Raw genomic sequence first — 21187 nt, 5'->3', positions numbered from 1 at the left:
TAAGCTGACACCAACTCACTACACCGCACCTCTTAACATTACGCACACACACCACAACACCTGTATATATACATGCCTGTTTACTACCTATATCCTTGTCCTAGATTTTGTTATTATTATGTTGCAGATTTAGCCACCACAGGAAATCAAGCGAGGGAGGGTTGAGAGAAAAAATACAACATGACGAAGGCAACACAGCCATAATGAGAGACGATCCAATCCAACCCCGCCCCCCGCCAGTGACAAAGGAGTGGACGAAAAACCCACCCCTGCTAATACCATTTAACTATTAATTTACTTGTTGTACTTGTTTTACAGGACACGAGAGCGGAAAAGCGGCCCGCACTCTACAGAAGAAAAGTATTAAAGTATATATGATAGGATGTGTGTATATAGTTACAGAGACAAGTGTGTGCCACCAACACCGCAAAGAAGGGACGTCATCAGGCGAGAAAGAAGATGCTCCTTACAATAAGTAAGGCTTGGCACTACTCCTCTTCTCTTTAAAAGGAGACTTGGCCCCAGGGACTGCTGGCTGCTGGACCAAGGGACTAACCTGTGGTCCAAAGTCCAGACGCCAGCGGACCCGAGCCGCACCAGGCAGTGACAAGAAGGACTGATTCCCCATAATAATTGACAAAAGCTAGGTAAATGGTTATGATTGCATGACACATACTCCTAACTAACACAACCTCTGGACTTTTCCAGCCCACATGCCTGCATGTGCTATCAAAAGATGTCAGGTTTTACATGTAGGCTCTTTCTATTTTCTGCCTATGTGGTTTTTCCCTGACCTTTCAATACCATACCTTAACACCATCCTACCAATACAAAATCGCCTGGTGACGTGTTTAACATGGAAACAGGCAGATACTCCTTGTATCACTTCCCACTCTCCCTGCTATCTCTTTCTACTTAGAACTAATAGCATGTCGGAGGCAATGTAGATTGTGTCGATTGCCACGCCGGGGGAGCGGGCTACGGGGGCCCCCCGTAACCCTCTCCAGGCACTCCTACATTGTCCAACGACCAGACTACACCGCATGTCAGACACGGAGGTACCCTCTTAAATAAGTGGTCTGAATAGGTGGACTAACTCTGGCCGGGAGGTTTCACCTCAGGACATTTCCTCATACATCCTGCCTCCCGTATCGCCATCGTGCATCCTGTCCTAGCATTCTGCTACTCATGAACTTTAACACAAGTTCCCTGCAAGTTCTCCGACTTCAATCCAAGCATTCTGCTATTCATAAACTTTACCGCAAGTTCCTTGCAAGTTCTACAACTCCTAACTAGCATTCTACTACTACGGACTTTTTACAGGTTACACTTGTCATTCTACCAACTACAGATAGTCTTCAACTATCACGGACATTCATTCATCCGAGCAGCCTATCTTAGCAAGATAGAACTCAATGTACATATAAAAATTAATGTGTATAAGTGTAAATAGTTTTCAGACCCTCAGTCTACTAATTTATGTTATCATTGAACGGTGCAGCATAGTAAACATCAAGAGAAGTTTCGTTCCTTTTGTGTACATATTGTATGAACATTTCCAAATAATAAACTTTTATGTTGTGCCTGGTATATCAAGTTCATTGTATACAACAGTAGGTATCCTTCAGTGTGGACCAAAGAGTTCAATACGTAATAGCTGCACCCGAGGAACCCACCTTCCTAGCTCTGAGAGGGCACACTTCTGATATACTAGACATTGCCCTACTCAATCACATCCCTCTGGAATACAAGATGATCAATGACCTAGGATCAAGACACCAATCAGTACTTCTAACACTGGATGCTGACCCTGAGGGATACGAACTAAATCCCAAGCGAAGGCTAAACTATAAAGCAGCCAAATGGGACAAGTTCGTAAGCAAACTTGATTCACTGCTACAGATAATAGAAAACAATACCCCTGAAAGCCCCGCCGAGATTGAGGAGACAATATCAACCCTCATCAAGGCGATACAAACAGCGACAGAAGTGAGCGTACCCATCCACACATATAAGGAGCACACTTTCGAAATTCCAAGTAACATTAAGGATCACATACGAAGACGGAACCGTCATAGGCGTAGCTGGGCCCGATACCACTACGACATGGACAGGGAAATGAAAAATCAGTTGAACACTGAAATTCAAAATGGCCTAAAAGAACACCGGTCTAACGAATGGAACAACAAGCTGCGAAAATTAGATACGAACACCAGACCCGTCTGGCAACTCGCAAGACATTTCACACGCGTACCACACGTTATTCCAACTATCAAGGCACCAAATGGACCAGTATTCGACACGCGGGAGAAGGCCGAATTCATAGCTGATACATTAGAGGCAGCATTCACACCGAATGACGACCCTTCAGACCACGAATTCACGCGGCAAACCGAAGCAAAGGTAGAGGAATTTCTGAACAATGCACCTAGGACAGAGGTTAAAAAGACTAATATCCACGAAATAAAATGGATCATTGATCACCTCAACCCTAAAAAAGCCGCCGGGCTAGATGACATCATGAATCTAGTTCTCAAAAAGCTAAGGAAAGCCCTCACAATAATTACCAACATATTCAATGCCATGCTCAAGTTGCAATAATTCCCAGAACAATGGAAACTAGCAAAAATCCTTGTATTCGGGAAGCCAGGGAAAGATAAACCGGATCCCAACAACTATCGGCCCATAAGTCTACTAACAGCCATAAGCAAAGTATTTGAGAAAATACTGCTAATAAGGCTTGTAACCCACATCAAGGAGAAAGGAATACTAAGGAATGAACAATTCGGGTTCCGTAACGGACATTCCTCCACTCAGCTTCTCACGCGGTTCCTAGAACATGCCACAATCGGGTTTAACAAGCGAAGGGATACCGGCACGGTATTCTTAGACATACAAAAAGCCTTCGATAAAGTATGGCATGAAGGCTTGCTGGCTAAGCTAATAGACTACGAGTTCCATCCTGGATATGTAAGGCTAATGAAGTCCTACCTAACAGACAGAAAATTTCAAATAGACGTACACAACACTCTATCAAGTACGAGAAACATTAGAGCGGGGGTAGCCCAAGGATCACTAATAGGACCGATCCTATTTTTCCTGTATAACAACGATATGCCGACAGCAGAGCTCATTACCACGTACCTCTATGCGGACGACACAGCAATTACCGTCCAGCACCCCCAGCTCCTGAGCACAAGAAAGAGGCTCCAGGTAGTGCTGCGCACACTGGAACCGTGGCTCACTAAATGGCGCATAAAAGTCAACATAGAGAAGTCCCAAGCAGTGATGTTCACACGTAAAAACAGGCGCACACACCAACCGCCAACATCAAACCACTGACACTATTCAACAAACAAATAAAATGGCACGAAAGAGCTAAATATCTAGGGGTAATCCTGGACAAAATGCTAACGATGCTACATCACGTAAGAGACTTAAGGCGAAAAGTCCACATATGGCTTGTCAAACTGTACCCCATACGAAACAGCAAATCCAGCATAAACACAAAGGTAGCAGTCAACATGTATAAAGCCTTGATCAGGCCAATCATCATGTATGCTCTCCCAGCATGGGGATACACGGCCGAAACCAACATAAACAGCCTCGAGTGCATACAAAACAAATGCCTGCGAGCAGCGGCGAAACTCCCTTACGGAACGGCAAAAAGAGACCTACGCACCATAACAAACACTCGCTCTATAAGACCCACATCAGAAAGCAAGCACTTCGAATGTACACCAAGGCGTGGGGCAACAGGATCAATCCCTTAATCACGAGTATTGGAGGGTACGACCCAGACCAAAACAAATACTATTCAGCCACAGGAATAGAAGATAAAGGGACTCCCCCAAATCCTTCTACGGCTTCCACCTCACTAAAAATATACACACGAACACCACTCAAACATCACTTAAAAAACCTGTATATAAAATGTACATAATATGTTTTTCCATATCCTTGTATTTCTATATTCCTATGTTGCACTAACGCGAGGGGTAAACAGGAGACCTGCTCCTCAAGAAGCGTACATGGACAACAATCGCACAAGATTGGCTGCAGCGACAAGAGAGCGGAACACCGAGCCCGCACTCAAACTTAGTGTACAGTAAACATTGTAATACCAAGCATGTATGTATCTTCTTGTATGTTTATGTTTATTTTTAGATTAGAAGTGACATGAGTGAATACCACCGCAATACCGGGACACACCCAAGGGATGAGAGAAGAAGAAGACGATGTTGAAGAAGCCGTTAGTCTCAGATACACAGCTGGCTTGGATTATCCCTTCTCCGCAAACGGAGGCTTGGCACCAGGGAACATTGGCGGCTGGACAATGGGACTTTCCCTGTATCCCAAAGCCCAGATGCCATTGGACCCGCGCATGGAATCCCGCAGTGTCAAGAAGGCTGATCCCCTATAACAAGCAATATGGCAGGAAAATGGACATGGCTTGTGCATGCTACATACTTCTCATTAACACAACCTGGAAAAGTCCAGCCCACATCCTTGCATGTGCTATTTACAAAATGTCAGGTTGTACATGTCGGCATCTTTCTATTTCCGCAAATGTGGTTTTGTCCTGACCCTTATTACCCGATTACACCGCTATTTAATACCCACCACCACACCTGGCCTGGTAACATGCTAAGCATGGGGACAGGCAGACACTCCTGTAGTATCACAATCCTACTCCTCCCTGCTATCTTTCTCTTCTTGGAACTAATAGCATGTCGGAGGCCATGTAGATTGAGTCGATGGTCACGCGGGGGGAGCGGGCTACGGCCCCCCAGAAGAAAAAAAAAGATCCCCAGCGAGTAATGGCCGGGGAATTTGGAAGGGGAAGGCCAGCGGTTTCCCTGTAGGCAACAACATGACTCGGAGCTTTCGGTAGAATCTTCTTCAGGGCAGAGATGAATTGATTTGCGATGTCGTATTCGTTCCTTATGGATTCACAAACCCTGTGAAGGGCATGAACCAAGCATGTCACATGCTTCAACTTAGGAAATAAAGGTTTCAATTGGTTAACAGCTGAAACCATATATGGAGCTTGGTCCGTAACCACAAGAAGAAGTTTTTCAAACTCGATACCAGTAGCCCAGAGTTTTTGGCAGAAGTCCATAATTGATTGCATTACTGTACTGGCATTGGCTTTCTGCAGCTCATACACTTTTAACAACATGGGCTTAACGTTCTCCCTTGCTAAGGGAAAAACTAAAATGTTCAAAACATATCGTTCCATTGAGTCTTTGGTTTCATCCACAACGATTCCCACATCGCAATGAGACACTTTCTTCTCGATTATTTGTATGGTTTATTGGTAAACAGCCTCCGTGTAGCTTTTTCTTAACGTACTTTCATCGGGCTTTGACATCTTTGTGTAGTTTTCAAGAAATCCCTTGAAGGGAATTCCTACTTTGTAAGAGCTGCACACAAATCAATGTTTAATTCCTTCAAATTTGGGCTTTGAAGAACTCTGTTGAGACGAATTTCGTAATAGAGGTTGCCGAGATTTGTTTGCTTGAAGAGTCTTATTCATTTGATGCTTAGAGCTGGACATGTGTTGTTTGATGCGATCTTGCTGGTGTTTTTCATCTAACAAAATTCTTGAATCACAAATAGTACATCGCATAGCAGTTCCATCAGTGTCTATGAAATCTTGTTTGAATTCCTGAGCCAGAGCAATAAATCGGGCACTGGACACCTTTGGCATGGTAAAATTTAGTAGTACATTCGTTTAGTAATGTAACAAAATGCTAACAACATTTCACTTATTAACTGAATGCGACTATCACACAACTCACTCTTGAGCTCACTTGCTGTCCACACTCTCCTTTAACACCGCGACAGTTACCAGAATGTTCTCATCCATGCTGGAACTGCAGTCTCAGCGATTTCTGGTAGCCTCGAGCACAACCCAGTCTCAATTCTCGGAACTACGCGGGTGCAGTTGCTGGCGTCTCTGCGTCACCAGCCTCCGCCTCCACGTGAACAGATAACGTCTCTCACAGTAACAAACTCACATTCACGAACAGCAGGATACTGATTCATGGTGGGATAGAATCACTCATTGTCATTTGCATCATTGCGGGCTACATTATAGCGGTAAAGCGAGAGAAAGAGGTTTCGTCGAACACACAATTATTTTCCATTGTTGCAGGTGTGCTTTCAACTCCCGCGCGGTGTTTACTGAAAGAGGCAGGCTTACTATTCGCACGTACACAGAAAGCTGAAGAGACGTTAACTGATAGTTAAATATTTTATATTGATTAGAAATCTTATAGAATAAATTGGAATTAAATTTAGAAGACAAAAGTGAGTAAAAGGGGATTATGGGCATAGTTGGGGGAAAAGGGATAAAGGTCCCCCCAAAAGGGAAAAATGTGCGTGAAAAATGCCTCTTTTCGCAACTAGAAACAAAATTTCACACTGTGATATCTTTCCAAACAGCTTTAATTTACCCTAACAAAAAAGGCGCGCACTTAAAAATCCTAATTACCAACCACACTGAGCGATTTAACCACCGATTTCTCGTTGCTAGCTGACTAGCTGCTATAAAATCGCCTAGTCTGACCTAGCCTTAAGTGGAATATAGGGAGTTTTTCATTTTCACGTCCTTCGTGGCCCTTGCCTTTCTTTGTCCGATGCCTTCATTTTTCGAAGTGTCGGATCCCTTCCATTTTTTCCCTCTGAGTAGTGTTTCAAAGAGGATGGTTGCCTATCTGTACTTCCTCTTAAACCAATAATCACCACCTCCACCACTAAGTGGGGTAGAGTGGTTAGACCTAAGCCCGGCCGACTAGTACCAGTACTCTCATTTTTGGTGTAGGCTGAGTGAGCCTTCAAGCCATGTTCCGCTGCAGGGGAGGAAATTAGTTTCTTATATTTTTCGACTTTGCGATGGGGAAATGAACCCACGTCCTCTCAGGTGAACAGAGCGGCTAGACAGCTCCTAATCTCGAACTCTTTGAGTCTCATATTCAATATTCACGTCTTTTATGGCGCTTCTCGTTCTTTTTCCATTCCTTCTCATCTAATTATTAATAGAAGTTGTTTTCCCCTGGAACAATAATCAGCGACCAGCACCACCACTACGATCACAATAATGTGGAAAGTAAATGTTTAGGCACAGAAATGGGATCGTTGCTAAGTGATGTGAATCGTAGCTGACGAGCGACGTTCCCTCTGAAGCGTAATGAAAGAGAAGACGAAAGATGAGACTTTCTGTGACGAAACTAATACTACGGCTTCTCAAACAGAACTACTACTGAATTCGAGTATTCCTGAGATAGGCTCCAACAGCATTGCTATCAAACATAAGAAATGTCCTGTGGTTTCACTGGCGCTGGAGAATTTGGCAAGACTAAAGAACGACACGTTTGAGGATGAACTGAGAAAGATACGAGAAAAGATGGAAAGGTAAAATGGCATACAATCTTTTGTGACTAAAGATAATATTTCTTTTGCTAGCAGTTCGTCAACCATCGACGTGCATACTGAGATCCGTCAGTACAAATGTGTGGTCTTTGATACCGCTGCTATAGTATGGCGTATGGCTTTTAGTGCCGGGATATCCCAAGACGGGTTCGGCTCGCCAGGTGCAGGTCTTTCTATTTGATTCCCGTAGGCGACCTACCCGTCATTATGATGATGAAATGATGATGAATCCAAACATACACCCAGCCCGCGTGCCGTAGGAATTAACCAATTAAGGTTAAAATCCCCGAACCGGCCGGAATCGAACTCGGAGTCCTCTTAACCGAAGGCCAGTACGCTGACCGTTCAGCCAACGAGTCGGACGTTAGTACTGTTAACAACAAAAGAAGGTGCTACAGGCGAGGGTCAGGGCGTTAGAATAACATCCACGGTATCACTCGAATGACGTAAGAGGCAACTAAAAGGGGTCCCAAGCGCTATTACCTTGAGAGCGTGGTTTGGGGACCACGGGGTCTTTAGCAGAGTCATGGTATTGCTTCCGCTTAATTGTGCCAGGCTCCTCACTTTCATCTGTCCCATCCGACCTCACTTGGTCAACTCTAGTTCATTTTCGACCTCGACGGTATTAGGTCGCGAATGCTAGGGAGTCGTCATTTTCACGCCCTTCATAGCTCTTGTCTTTCTTCGGCCGATACCTTCAATTTTTGAAGTGTCGGATCCCTTCCATTTTTTCTCTCTGATTGGTGTTAACCCTCAAGCACACGCGCCAGATCTTAAACGCAGACACACGCGTGGGGGTGCTTTCCACCCTACATATCATTGTATTGTAAAATATGAATTACTGTATTAATTGGAGATTTTACGATAGATTATGTAAGAATGACTCTTTCTACGGGGATCCAGCCAGAAAGGTACAAGAGCCGGGAGAGCACAGGAAAGTTATTTGTACATTTCACTAGGAAATAAAATGACGTGGGCTGGATTCCACCCCATACGCGTGTGTTTGAGGGTTAATAGAGGATGGTTGCCCAGTTGTACTTCCTCTTAAAACAATAAGAGGCGACTAAAATAGAAACCTCAGGGCCTCTCAACTAGGGAGCATGTGTTAGCAACCATATGGCCCTTGGATGAGTCCTGACATTTCTACTTACTTGTGCCAGGCTCCTCACTTTCATCTGCCTCTCTGATTTCCCCTCTAAGCTCTTGTACTTTTCCGACTACTACCTCCTCCTCGTCATCATCTCACCACACCCAGACACTGAGATCGCGCATGGACGTCAAATAAAAAGACCTGCACCGCGCGAGCCGAACATGTCCTCGCAAACTTGCGTACCTTATGGCTTTTAGCGCCGGGACCGTCCGAGGACATGTTCGGCTCGCGCGGTGCAGACCTTTTTATTTGACTCCCATGGGCGACCGGTGCATCGGGATCTGATAATGAGGTAGGGAGAGGGTGAAAGCCGGTGTCGATACATAGCCTACTTCTGTTGATAACACCAAGGGATCTGCTCATAGCTTTACGTCCCCATCTGATGGACGAATCACCATCAACAGCATCATATGCCCTCACTCCATAGGAACACTGCGGAGAGGTTTCGAATTGAATCCAGTCTTTTGGCACGCAATAATTGGTTAATTCCTCTGGCACGGGAACTGGGTGTATGTGTCGTTTTCATAATCATTTCTTCCTCATCACGACGCGCAGGTCGCCTACGGGAGTCAAATCAAAAGACTTGCATCAGGCCTCTCCGGAGGCCACACACCATTAAAATACACTCTCAGCATAACCACCAACTTCCCGGCTCCTTGGCTGAATGGTCAGCATAGTGGCTTTCGGTCCACAGGGCACCGAGTTCGATTCTCGGCAGGATCAGGAACGTTAATGCTTAATTCCTTTGGCTTGGGGACTCGGTGATTTTACTGTCCCCAACATCCCTGAAATTCATACACCACATACAACATTTCATCACGCATTTTCCCATGAACTTTAGATGCCACCCACCCTGTTGAAGAGTCTCTGCCTTACAAGCCACAAGAAATTATTATATTACCATACATCCAACTCATCCTTACTATGTTTAACTCCCCTGTTCCAGTCAATAACACACAAAATGCAACCGGACACTTTGTGGGTGAGGGCGGAATAATATATCCACAATATCCTCTTCTTGTCGTAACAGGTGACTAAAAGGGGGAACCAGGCGCTCTGAACTTGGGAACCACAGCTGAGTCAGGCATTGCTCCACTTGCGACTTTCCTCATTCTTGTCCGACCCCTTGGCTAACTCTTGTTCTTTTCCGACCCCGACGATATTATTTTTCCGAGACCAAGAGAGTCTTTCATTTTTACGCCTTTCATAGCCCTGCACTTTCTTTTACCGATACCTTCATTTTCGAAGTATCAGACCTCTTCCTTTTTCTTTCTGATTAGAGTAAAGAGTGGATGGTTCAGTAGTTGCACTTCCAGTGGCGTTTCCTGAGCTAGAAGTTCAGGCGTTAACTGCATTAAATCTAAACCCGCATATTTCGACAACCCCCTCCAGCACAATTTCTTTTACGAAATTATTCAGATCACGAAATGAATTAATGTAACAGAGATACATGGAGATAAAAGGAAAAATCTGCAGAGAATAATGATTTTGTTTCAAAGGGGAAATACGCACAGTAATTTGGCTATTTCAGTCACTTCTTTCTTATTCTTACTATTTTATCTCCAGATTATTGGATACTGGCCGCACTTATTCTCCGAATTTACACACAGATTTTCAATAAATTCTGTTTGCACATTTTCTCGTGACTCGGCGCTGATTATGGACTTAGCAACAAAAATTTAAATTCATGAATCTCTGTGATCATAGCCGGTACGGTAACAATGTATAAGACATAAATGATCGGAAATTAAATACTATATGACTTTAGTTCTGTAGTATTTATCGATGGGATCACTAATAACATAAATATTAGAGAATTAAATTTAGGCCTTCCCCTAAACTACCATTTCACTCAGTGTGAATAAAATTATTCATGACCTAGATTATAGCGACTTATTCCCCGACTTTGAATACCGATTTTCATTAAGATAGGACAAGCAATAGCATAAATATTTGAGAATTAATCTTTTTCTTCTAGTTGCTTTACGTCGTACCGAAACAGGTCTTATGGCGACGATGGGACAGGAAAGGGTTAGGAGTGGGAAGGAAGCGGGCGTGGCCTTAATTAAGGTACAGCCCCAGCATTTGCCTGGTGTGAAAATGGGAAACCACGTAAAACCATTTTCAGGGCTGCCGACAGTGGGGTTCGAACCTACTATCTCCCGAATACGAATTAAATTTTAGGCCTTCCCCTAAACTACCATTTTCTCACCATGAATACAATTCTTTAAAGCCTATATTGTAGCGACTTCCGACAGTAGTATAATAGGACAGTTCTGCGGCCTCCTCCTCCCGCAGGAAATTTGAATTTTGGCGGGAAATTTGAATTTTGGCGCGAGATATGAATTTGTAAACAAAGCCACGTGCTTTTTGACAGCTGACATCGACAACAACGCATCGCTAACCTCACTGCTGCCATCTTGACGGGCCTAAACCTCAGTGGTACCAACTTAACCTAACTAGCGCGAGATTTGAATTTGTAAACAAAGCCACGTGCTTTTTGACAGCTTTCATCGACAACAACGCATCGCTAACCTCACTGCTGCCATCTTGACGGGCCTAAACCTCAGTGGTACCAACTTAACCTAACTAGCGCGAGATTTGAATCGGTAAACAAATCCACGTGTTTTTTGACAGCCACGTGCTTTTTGACAGACAACAACGCATCGCTAACCTCACTGCTGCCATCTTGACGGGCCTAAACCTCAGTAGTACCAACTTAACCTAACTAGCGCGAGATTTGAATAGGTAAACAAATCCACTGTTTTTTGACAGCCACGTGCCTTTTGACAGACAACAACGTATCGCAAACCTCAGTGCAGCCATCTTGACGGACCTAAACCTTAGTGGTACCAACTTAACCTCACTAGCGCGAGATTTGAATCGATAAACAAATCCACGTGCTTTTTTTGACAGCTGTCATCCGCCATCTTTAAACTACAGAGCAGCGTGCTGCCCTCTTTATTGCAGTAGCTGTAAATTCGTCACCTGTCATCGGCAGTGCTGCCATCTTGGCGGGTCTAAACCTTAGTGCTACTAACTTAACCTCACTAGCGCGAGAATTGAATCGGTAAACAAAGCCACGTTAATTTTTTGACAGCTGTCATCCACCATCCTTAATTGAAAGAGCGCCGTGCTGCACTCTATGTGGTGGCGGCAAAGTCGAAGTGCTTTACAAACTCACGTGGTTTTGTCATCCGCTATCTTTAATCCAGAGAGGAACGTGCTGCCCTCTTTGTAGCGGTAGCAAATTCCACGTGCTTTACAAACTCACGTGCTTTTTCTGACAGCTGTCATCCGCCATCTTTAATCAAGAGAGCACAGTGCTGCCCTCTTTAGCTACTTACCTTTGAAATGTGGTGGCGGATAATTTGAAAAATGCTTTTTGACAGCAGCCATCTTTGAGACCGTGCTGCTCTCTTTAGCTAGATACTATTGAAATGTGGTGGCAGGCAATTCTACGTGACAGCAGCCATCTTTGAGCACCGCGCTACCCTCTTTGTGGTGGCGGTAAATTCCACGTGCTCTTGATTGGAAACAAACCTATGTGCTTTTCTGACAGCTACCATCCACCATCTTTAATCAACAGAACACCGTGCTGCACTCTATGTGGTGGCGGCAAATTCCACGTGCTCTTGTTTGGAAACAAAGCCACGTGCTTTTTGTTATCCGCCATCTTTAATCTAGAGAGCACCGTGCTGCCCTCTTGCGTCAGCTGACATCCGCCATCTTTAAACTACAGAGCACTATGCTGCTCTCTGTAGTAGCGGGTAATTTGAAAATTTCTGTCAGCTATCATCCGCCATCTTTAATCTAGAGAGCACCGTGCTGCCATCTTTGTGGAGGTGATAAATTCCACGTGCTCTTGTTTGGAAACAAACTCACATGCTTTTTTTTGACAGCTGTCATCCGCCATCTTTAATCCACAGAGTACCGCGCTGCACTCTGTGGTGGCGGACAGTTTGAAAAGCTGCCAAGAGAGTATCGTGTTGGCATCTTTATTCTTTGACATGTGGTGGCGGCTAGGTGCTTGTTGTCATCTGCCATCTTTAATCTAGAGGGCACCGTGCTGCCCTCTTGCGTCAGCTGACATCCGCCATCTTTAAACTACAGAGCACTATGCTGCTCTCTGTAGTAGCGGGTAATTTGAAAAGTTCTGTCAGCTATCATTCGCCATCTTTAATGTAGAGTGCACCGTGCTGACCTCTTTGTGGTGGTGGCGAATTCCACGTGCTTTACAAACCCACGTGCTTTTTTGACAGCTGTCATCCATCATCTTTAATCAAAAGAGCATCGTGCTGCTATCATGCGGGCAATTTGAAAAGCTGCCAAGAGAGCATCGTGTTGGCATCTTTATTCTTCGACATGTAGTGGCGGCAAATTCCATATCCGCCATCCGAGAGCACCGTGCTGCGCTCTTGATCGTAGTAGCGGACAATTTAGAAGAACATGTCAAGAAATACCTTTGTTCTAGGAGAAGAATAGACTACAGTTCTGAACGGCTTGCGTAAGATAGCGATTGTTATAACCTCCTTTTCCCTGCTCTGTTAAGGTATAGCTTTATCGAATACTTGAAGATTATATTACAAAAGAAGTGATTAAGAGTATAATCGAACACTGTACTCGATACAACATATGATCAGAACATTGATTGATGTGTTTGGGTTGCACCTTCGTTCTAAGAGTATCGAACCCGAGACTGCCGGGTGAGAGGCAAGCACACTAAACCAAACCGTAGGAGGCGGCAATTCTCTTTCTATATATTAATTTCGTGTGGCAATTTCTAGCCAAGTGCAGTCTAAAAATAAATCCTAGTCTTGTTACATCAGGAAGGGTAACTGGCTAAATCCTGGTCTTTCAGCGTCAGGAAGAGCATCTAGCCTAAAACAGATTCTTGCAACTTAAAATCTTGCGTCAGGAGGGGGCACTCGGCTGTAAAACATATTTTTAATCCCGGTCCTGTTACGTTAGGAACCACAAATAGCTGTAAAACAGGAGCTCCAAACATTTACAGTGTTAAGCTTTAAGAACAGGCTATGTGCTCACACTAGGTTACATTTTTGTTCCGCTGCTTAGAACACTGTCTTTGAAGTTGTACCTGTGTACTTAGTGCGAGGTAAGGAATGCATGCGTTGACTGAAATTGTACACTCGTCTTCCGGCTGTAGTAACCTTGAACGAATACAGTGCGTACATGATAAGCTACTTGTAACTCACGGAACATTTTCTTAATCGTGTTAGTAATTCCTTCTGGTGTAAGTTCTTAAGATAAAATTATGATTGTACGGAGAGGGTATAACCTAGTGCTAGCACATAGCCTACTCCTATCGAAAGAGCCTGCACGGTGCCGGTACATAGCCTACTCCTACCGATGAAGCCTGCACACAGCTTATCGCCTCCATCCGACAGATGAATCGCCATCAACATCTTGTACTCACAATCATATTCGAAGGAGTCTGCACAAGGTTTAACGTCCCCATCAACAGCGTTATATACCCTGACTTAATGCTGGCTTTTTGCACACCCTCTGGTTATTCGAAACTACCTAAGAATTAATATACAATAGTAGGGAGAGAGTAAAACCCGGTGCCGGTACATAGCCTACTCTTACCGATGAAGCCTGCACACAGCTTGTCGCCTCCATCCGACAGATGAATCACCATCAACATCTTGTACTCACAATCATTTTTGAAGGAGTCTGCACAAGGTTTAACGTCCCCATCAACAGCGTTATGTACCCTTACTTAATGCTGGCTTTTTGCACACCATCTGGTTATTTGAAACTGCTTAAGAATGTAATATACAACAGTAGGGAGAGGGTAAAACCCGGTGCCGGTACATAGCCTACTCCTACCGATGAAGCCTGCACACAGCTTATCGCCTCCATCCGACAGATGAATCACCATCAACATCTTGTACTCACAATCATTTTCGAAGGAGTCTGCACAAGGTTTAACGTTCCCATCAACAGCGTTATGTACCCTTATTTAATGTTGGCTTTTTGCACACCATCTGGTTATTCGAAACTGCCTAAGAATGTAATATACAAGAGTAGGGAGAGGGTAAAACCCGATGCCGGCACATAGCCTACTCCTACCGAAGAAGCCTGCACATAGCTTATCGCCTCCACCCGACAGATGAATCACCATCAACATCTTGTACTCACAATCATTTTCGAAGGAATCTGCACAAGGTTTAACGTGCCCATCAACAGCGTTATATGCCCTTACTTAATGCTGGCTTTTTGCACGCCCTCTGGTTATTCGAAACTACCTGAGAATGTAATATGCAACAGTAGGATCGCCTCCATCCGACAAATGAATCACCCTCAACACTCTTGTACCCGCAATCATTCTCGCTACTTCGGGAGATTGCGTGTTCGAACCCCTACTGTCGGAAGCCGTAAAAAAGCAAATGCTAGGCGAGGGACCTGCGCGATCATCATAACGTGTAATTACATGATCTATTCGGATGCGGTCTTAGCTCAGTGCCTACAGTTAAGGAATACCGCGGATGTCGGCTTCTTGCTTAGCTTAGTACCCTCCCGTTTAAGTCCAGAGGTCGAGGATCGCGCGCTAATTTTCTAAGGCTAGATCCACTGCAGAAGTCTTAAATTCTGACACCTCGGCTTCAACAGCAGGTTCGATCCCGTCTTGAATACGTCAGCCTGCAGAACTCAGCGTAAGGCACTCAGGAGAGCTCTTGTTGCATAAACATTTCGTTCCAACTGTACTGCAAACGTCTGCAACTTTCACATCCGCTTGGTAACAAGCAGCATATTTACTCGCTTCAGTCTGCGTGAAGCGCTCACAGTTCTGTGTGTGTGTTTATTGTGTACGCATCCTTTACTTGCTCACCTACCGTCTAGTAGTAAAAACAGAAGGTAAGATTAATTCCTTGATTATTATTATTATTATTATTATTATTATTATTATTTACGATTTCTTTTCTCTTTGGTTTTTCGAAAATCACTGTCTGCTGAAAGTATTATTCTACAGTTTACAGCCTTCAACTTAAGGTAAGCCTAAACTCTTAGTTAGTGTCTAACTTCAAAATCAGAACAATGTCTGACCTCAATAGGCTGAAACTTGGTTTCTTCTAAACATAGCAACTCTAGGCTAGCTGACTTGTCCTTTCGTATCGTATTATTACATTTGCTTTTACGTTAGACAATAAAGGTATTTGAGTTAAAGATCTAGGTTACCTGTTAACAAACCGTGTAACTTTTGTAACCTTCATTGTTTTTAGCGTTTAACGATTGGAGGATTAGAAGGCGTAGACAAGGAGGTAGTTAATCTTGTAACTTCAAACTCACGACAATGTCTGACCTCAGTAGGCTGAAACTTGGTTAGCATTTCACGATTGGAGGATTAGAAGGCGTAGACAGGGAGTTGGTTAATCTTGTAACTTCAAACTCACGACAATGTCTGACCACAATAGGCTGAAACTTGGTTTCTTCTAAAAACATCGCAACTCTAGGCTAGCTGACTTGTCCTTTCGATATCCTATTATTACATTTGCTTTTACGCTAGGCAATAAAGGTCTTTGAGTTAAAGATAGCTAGGTTACCTTTTAACAAACCAAGTATCTTTTGTAACCTTCATTGCTTTTAGCATTTTACGATTGGAGGATTAGAAGGCGTAGACAAGGTGGTGGTTAATCTCGTAACTTCAAACTCACGACAATGTCTGACCTCAATAGGCTGAAACTTGGTTTCTTCTAAAAACATCGCAACTCTAGGCTATCTGACTTGTCCTTTCGATATCCTATTATTACATTTGCTTTTACGCTAGGCAGTAAAGGTCTTTGAGTTAAAGATAGCTAGGTTACCTGTTAACAAACCAAGTAACTTTTGTAACCTTCATTGTTTTTAGCATTTTACGATAGGAAGATTAGAAGGTGTAGACAAGGATGTGGTTAATCTTGTAACTTCAAACTCACGACAATGTCTGACCTCAATAGGCTGAGACTTGGTTTCTTCTATAAACATCGCAACTCTAGGCTATCTGACTTGTCCTTTCGATATCCTATTATTACATTTGCTTTTACGCTAGGCAGTAAAGGTCTTTGAGTTAAAGATAGCTAGGTTACCTGTTAACAAACCAAGTAACGTTTGTAACCTTCATTGTTTTTAGCATTTTACGATTAGAGGATTAGAAAGTGTAGACAAGGGGGTGGTTAATCTTGTAACTTCAAACTCACGACAATGTCTGACCTCAATAGGCTGAAACTTGGTTTCTTCTAAAAACATCGCAACTCTAGGCTATCTGACTTGTCCTTTCGATATCCTATTATTACATTTGCTTTTACGCTAGGCAGTAAAGGTCTTTGAGTTAAAGATAGCTAGGTTACCTGTTAACAAACCAAGTAACTTTTGTAACCTTCATTGTTTTTAGCATTTTACGATTGGAGGATTAGAAGGTGTAGACAAGGATGTGGTTAATCTTGTAACTTCAAACTCACGACAATGTCTGACCTCAATAGGCTGAAACTTGGTTTCTTCTAAAAACATCGCAACTCTAGGCTAGCTGACTTGTCCTTTCGATATCCTATTATTTCATTTGCTTTATTCTAGGCAGTAAAGGTCTTTGAGTTAAAGATAGCTAGGTTACCTGTTAACAAACTAAGTATCTTTTGTAACCTTCATTGCTTTTAGCATTTTACGATTAGAGGATTAAAAGGCGTAGACAAGGAGGTGGTTAATCTTGTAACTTCAAACTCACGACAATGTCTGACCTCAATAGGCTGAAACTTGGTTTCTTCTAAAAACATCGCAACTCTAAGCTAGCTGACTTGTCCTTTCGATATCCTATTATTACATTTGCTTTTACGCTAGGCACTAAAGGTCTTTGAGTTAAAGATAGCTAGGTTAGCTGTTAACAAACTAACTTACCTTTTCATATCCTATCATCACAAGTACTTCTACGCTACATTCATATATTTTTGTTCTTTTTTAGGTACATCGACATCTCTGAAAGTAAAGGATTATACTGTTGCAATGTCTAATAAGAAGCTCAACATCAGTAAAAGACCTAAGAAGGGCTCTAAAATTAGTGCATAAGTTGTAGTAATTAGTATAATATAAATATGTAGAATTAGCATATTCTTTTATTTTAGATTAGGTATTACCTTCTCCTCCTCCTACTCCTTCCTCTCGAAGAAGAATAAGAGTAAGAAAGAAGGTGTTAATTAAATTCGAAAGTATGTTATCGTCTAGTTCGGTAAGTATGTTGAGAACAGAATTTTTTTTCTCAAAAGTGTTTGATTCTAGTCTTGCAATGCACTGTTCTACAACATCGCACTATAAACGGTAGTATGTGTTCAAGTCTAAACCTGCACACTCTCGCTTTTGCAATGCCTGTTCGATAAAGATGTACTTTGGCAGTGTAAGGAAGAGTTGCTATCTTGCGCAAGCTGTTCAGAATTCTACTCTAATTTTTTTCGCGAGAATGATTGTGGGTACAAGAGTGTTGAGGGTGATTCATTTGTCGGATGGAGGCGATCCTACTGTTGCATATTACATTCTCAGGTAGTTTCGAATAACCAGAGGGCGTGCAAAAAGCCAGCATTAAGTAAGGGCATATAACGCTGTTGATGGGAACGTAAAACCTTGTGCAGACTCCTTCGAAAATGATTGTGAGGACAAGATGTTGATGGTGATTCATCTGTCGGATGGAGGCGATAAGCTATGTGCAGGCTTCTTCGGTAGGAGTAGGCTATGTGCCGGCACCGGGTTTTACTCTCTGCCTACTATTGTATATTACATTCTTAGGCAGTTTCGAATAACCAGAGGGTGTGCAGAAAGCCAGCATTAAGTAAGGGTATATAACGCTGTTGATGGGGACGTTAAACCTTGTGCAGACTCCTTCGAAAATGATGTGAGTACAAGATGTTGATGGTGATTCATCTGCCGGATGAAGGCGATAAGCTGTGTGCAGGTTTCATCGGTAGGAGTAGGCTATGTACCGGCACCGGGTTTTACCGTCTCCCTACTATTGTATATTACATTCTTAGGCAGTTTAGAATAACCAGAGGGTGTGCAAAAAGCCAGCATTAAGTAAGGGTATATAACGCTGTTGATGGGGACGTTAAACCTTGTGCAGACTCCTTCGAATATGATTGTGAATACAAGATGTTGATGGTGATTCATCTGTCGGATGGAGGCGGTAAGCTGTGTGGAGGCTTCATCGGTAGGAGTAGGATATGTACCGGCACCGGGTTTTACCCTCTCCCTACTCTTGTATATTACATTCTTAGGCAGTTTCGAATAACCAGAGGGTGTCCAAAAAGCCAGCATTAAATAAGGGTATATAACGCTGTTGATGGGGACGTCAAACCTTGTACAGTCTCCTTCAACAGGAGTAGCCTATATGCCGGTACCGTGCAGGCTCTTTCAATAGGAGTAGGCTATGTGCTAGCACTAGGTTATACCCTCTCCGTGCAATCATAATATTTTATCTTAAGAACTTACACCAGAAGGAATTACTAACACGATTAAGAAAATATTCCGTGAGTTACAAGTAGCTTATCATGCACGCACTGACCTCGCTGAAGGTTACTACAGCCGGAAGACTAGCGTACAATTTCAGTCAACGCATGCATTCCGCACATCACTCTGACTGACTGCGCTGATACAACTTCAAAGACAGTGTTCTAAGCAGTGGAACAAAAATCGAACAACGAATGATGTAACCCGGTGTGAGCACATAGCCTGTTCCTATAGCTTAACACTGTAAATAATAGGAGCTCCTTTTTTACATCTAGATGCGGTTCCTAACGTAACAGGACCGGGATTAAAAATGTATTTTACAGCCGAGTGCCCCCCTCCTGACGCAAGATTTTAAATAGCAAGAATCTGTTTTACGGCTAGAATTTTTTTAGACTGCACTTGGCTAGAAATAGCCACACGAAATTATTATTATATAGAAAGAGAATTGCTGGCTCCTACGGTTTGGTTTAGTGTGATTGCCTCTCACCCGGCAGTCTCAGGTTCGATTCTCTTAGAACGAAGGTGCACCCCAAACCCATCAATCAATGTTCTGATCATATGTTGTATCGAGTACAGTGTTCGATTATACTCTTAATCACTTCTTTTGTAATATAATCTTCAAGTATTCGATAAAGCTATACCTTAACAGAGCAGGGAAAAGGAGGTTATAACAATCGCTATCTTACGCAAGCCGTTCAGAACTGTAGTCTTTTCTTCTCCTAGAACAAAGGTATTCCTTGACATGTTCTTCTAAATTGTCCGCTACTACGATCAAGAGCGCAGCACGGTGCTCTCAGATGGCAGATGTGGAATTTGCCGCCACCACATGTCAAAGAATAAAGATGCCAACACGATGCTCTCTCGGCAGCTTTTCAAATTGTCCGCCACCACAGCATGAGGATTGAAGAGAACAACTATTTATCAATAGACTAAAGTGCAATGTTCGCAAGAAACCAAGTTTCAACCTACAGAGGTCAGACATTGTCGTGAGTTTTACGAAGCTAAGCCTACATCCACAGCACCCCTACCTGTCAGCAACAACACGAAACGCTGAGGTACCGAAATATACAAGTTCTACAAGCAGACGTATTTGTACTACGATTAAACGGGAAGGTTTGGGCTCAGCTCGACAAGCTGCTAATAATTTTAATGCGAACTGTACGCGTGCAGTGGACTTCGTACTCCGCTGAGGCAAACACATTCCAGGTAGGAGCTAGCTAGTCGAATATAGCTTGTGTGTGTATGTGTGTTTGTGTAGGCTTGCTTCAAACTCCATCTAAAAACATACGTCCCAGATACTTTTCTTGTTCAGGTACTCTAAAGTCTGCTTATTCGAAACCCGGTGCTAGTACATACCTACTCGCAAGGTATAACGCCTGAAAAGCACTAGAAAGCAGCTAGCTGCTGCTCTTCTCCTGTTTTTATAACCGGTTGCCCCTTCCCAACATGAGATTTTAATTTGTAAGAACCTATTTTACGGCCGAATGCCCTTCCTGACGCAAGAATCTGTTTTTACAGCTAGAAATTTAAATCACAGTTTCTTGAACTATTGTTTTACCGCTAGATACCCCTCCTAGCGCTGAAAGACCAGGATTTAGCCAGTTAACATTCCTGATGTAACAACAAGCATGTTAGGTGCAAGTTATGCTAAGCAAACAATCGCTATCATACGCAAGCCGTTCAAAACTGTATTCTTGTTTTCTCTTAGAACAAATCGATGTTCTGATCATATGTTGTATCGAGTACAGTGTTCGATTATATATATTCTTAATAGCTTCTTTTTAAATTGTCCGCTACTACGATCAAGAGCGCAGCACGGTGCTCTCAGATGGCGGATGTAGAATTTGCCGCCACCACTTGTCAAAGAATAAAGATGCCAACACGATGCTCTCTTGGCAGCTTTTCAAAGTGTCCGTCACCACAGAGTGCAGCGCGGCGCTCTGTAGATTAAAGATGGCGAATGTAGAATTTGTTGCCACCACATTTCAACTAAAGAGTGCGGCACTGCGCTCTCTTGATTAAAGATGGCGGATGACAGCTGACGAAATTGCCCGCAAGATTTCGGCTTCTCAAATTATCTGCCACCACATTTCAACTAAAGAGTTTAGCACG

The sequence above is a fragment of the Anabrus simplex genome, chromosome 3, assembly GCF_040414725.1.
Source record: "Anabrus simplex isolate iqAnaSimp1 chromosome 3, ASM4041472v1, whole genome shotgun sequence".
Lineage (NCBI taxonomy): Eukaryota > Metazoa > Arthropoda > Insecta > Orthoptera > Tettigoniidae > Anabrus > Anabrus simplex.
Note: the sequence above shows the minus strand (reverse complement) of the source record.